The 3,145-nt window shown below is 40.3% G+C and overlaps 1 pseudogene; it reads right to left on the minus strand.

The window, feature by feature from the left end:
* Positions 1–457: 457 nt before the first annotated feature.
* Positions 458–552, minus strand: LOC119510512 (annotated as a pseudogene).
* Positions 553–3,145: the final 2,593 nt, after the last annotated feature.

Here is a 3,145-nt window from a genome sequence, read left to right on the forward strand (position 1 = left end):
TGTGTGTACTATAAGGAATAAGAAATCAAATAGATACCCTTGAACTCAGTAAGAAATAGACCAATATCAAGAACATAGATGACCTCTTTGAGCCCTCTCCCTGATTCCATCCCATTCCTGCATCCCCCTAAAATAACCTATTAGTTTTTAGTTTAAATTAATATTTACCTTCCTTTTCTTTATAGTTTAATGACATATGCATGCATTATAAATAGTATGTTATTTAGTTTTGTCTTGTTTTACGTTTTATATGAATGGAATAGTACTGCATGAGTGACTTGATTTTTTTCTCTCAGTACCTTTGAAGTTCATCTTATTTAATTTAATGATAATTCATTCATTTCCATTGCTGTGTAATATTCCATTGTACAACTATATGTATTCATCCTGATGAATGGCCATTAAAGTTTTTTTTTTTGATTAGTGAAGCTGTGGATTTACAATACAGTCATGCATGAAAAATGTGAAATGTTTCGTGAATTTGTGCATCATCCTTGTGTAATCTTCTCTATAATGTTCCAATTTTAGTATATGTGCTGCCAAAGTGAGCACTGTTTTTTAAGTTTCAGTCTATTATGGACAAAGCTATTATAAACATTCTGTACATTTTTTATTTTATGATGCACAATTGCAAGACTTTCTCTAGGACATATTGTTATTAGTGGAATTTCTTGCTCACAGGTCCTATGCACATTCCACTTTAAGAGGTAATATCAAATTGTTTTCCAAAATGGTTGTACCAATTCACATGTCCATCAGCAGTGTATGAGAATTCGCCAGTCTGGTGGATATGAAAGAGTATTTCACTGTGGTTTGATCTTGAATTCTCCTGATTACACTTGAATTTTTTTTTTTTTTTTTTAGTATTTTGCCTTCAGACTCTTCCTAGTCACTAGGTATGCATGTGAAATAGACTCTTGCATGGTTGATGGGAAAACTTCACCATGAGTGCCTTATTTATGTCCCCCACTCAGGGTTGGTGGGTGAGCAGCACCCAAAGAACAGAAATGCCCTCTCTGAATCTGGGTAGAAAATCTGTGCCTTCACATTACTCAAAATTCTTTTCATTCTCTTGGCTTTTGGAGGCAGAGGGACTCAGGTTTATCCATATCCCAGCTCCACCATGACCTAGCAGAGGGAACTTGGGCAAAGTTATTTAACCTCTTAGAACCTCAGTTTCTTCAATAAGCAGATGGATGTAATAGTACTTCTCTATGCTGGATATTGATAGTTAATTTTAAGTTCTTCCTTGCTTGATGTGGGCTAGAAATTATATTTTCTAGACTCCCTAGCTGACTGGACATTTTATTTTCCAGACTCCCTAGCCCATAGTCAGAATCAGGGTTCTGGTTTAGATCCTGCCAGCTCAAGACATTCTTGCAGCCTTGGAAGACAGAAGAGAAGGAAAAGCATTTATTGCCTTCTGGTTTTGTTGACTAGCCATGTGGACATATAACAGACCCAGTGTTTACAGTGGCTTCCAGATGAGTTTATGGGGCCCCCTCTTAATAGTGTCATGTGGGTGAGATCTTTGGCAGGGGCTTCTCATGATCCTAGTATTTTCTAATTTCCTCAAACTTAGCAGGGGTTCCCACTGGCCTTTGTTTCCCCAGCCCTGTATTTAGTAATCCCTGTATTAAATCCCTTCCTGCTAAAATGCATACAGTGATACCTGTTCTCCTGACTGAGCTCTGACTGCTATATGCTATCTTATGCTACCTAACTTTTTCACACTGTTGTGATGATTAAATGGAATAATTCATGTAAAACACCTAATATGAGCTTGAAATACAGTGGGTGCTCTATAAATATCAGTTCCTTTTCCTACTTCCCTTAAGGAAGAAGATTATCTTCCACTTTGAAATGTAGAAATGGAACAGAATAGCAACTGGTCAAGGAGCTTGTCTCAGATAGTAAACTGAGACACCTTGGATGAACTTTCATATGAAACTTTGTTTCCATAACACCCAGGCCAGGCTTCTTAACACAGCCTCTATAGCACTGCCAAACAAAGAGACTTGCAAATGTTTGGAAACAGCTTTTCTGTTGCTGGCCGGGTTCAGTCCCCACCAGATGTGCTGGAATGCCAGGAATGCCAGCATCCCTCCCTCGCTGTGATGCTGATTTTCTTTATGGTGTTGACTCTGAGTCTCATAAAAACATTCCTACCCAGAGTTTTCCCTAGATCAAGTCCCTTCTAGTACCTTCCAGGAAACTTTCTAAACAGTTTTCTAAGTTGAGTCAATAAATAGAAACTACCTCCCTCCACAGTGTTAAACCTTCATCTGGATGGTAATTGGTACAGCTCTGGCTTTCTGTTCATTTTTCCATGGAGCTCAACAGACTTCAAATAAACCACAAAGTGTGACAGATTGACAATCAGAAATACTGGAGGGCCTGGGCTCATTTCTAAAAGCTCCTTTGCTACCATGTTTTGGCATTTTCAGAGCCCTTTATGAACAACCTCAGAAAAGCTAGAGGCAAGACAGCCTCGTTCCCAGGGAGCAGAGGAATGGGATCTTCAGAAATGTACAGGGATATCAGGAAGAGAGGGACTCATACTGGGAGGCCATGAGAGGGTCTGGAAACAGGTAGTGGTGTGATTTGTATCCAATCTCTTTACTCTCCAAACAGGCAGGCTCCTCTTAGGGGCATTTCACACAGACAGAAGGACCAGTGGCCATAGGTTTGTCAGTTGGCTCATCTGTGTGTCTGCAGTTATAGGAAAGCTTATTATCAGGGCAGTCTGGGCTTCCCTTGGAGCTCCTGGCTCCCAAGCCTGACACCTCCAAGAGCCTTTCAGCAGCTTCTTAAGACTGACTCAAGGGCTTCAGAACCAAGCTGTAAATGTTAGGGATGTGCATGTGGTGGGCAGAGAGTGAGGGTGAGATCATCCACCAGCCATTCATCGAACCTGTCATATATTGAACACCTGCTACGTCTTCGCATTGCATGAGATGCTAGAGTTACACAGATTCATGACATAATCCCTGCTAAAGATCAGTAGGGGAGAAGAAAGGTAAATAAATAGTCTCAGTACAAGGAGGAAGTGATCATTTCTTCTGGAACTGACTGGAAAACATGTCAGGATGAGAGAACCTAGTGGGAGAAATGTTGATGTCAGGGGTTAGAGACCTGGTTTGGT

This window comes from Choloepus didactylus, chromosome 1 (genome assembly GCF_015220235.1).
Source record: "Choloepus didactylus isolate mChoDid1 chromosome 1, mChoDid1.pri, whole genome shotgun sequence".
Lineage (NCBI taxonomy): Eukaryota > Metazoa > Chordata > Mammalia > Pilosa > Megalonychidae > Choloepus > Choloepus didactylus.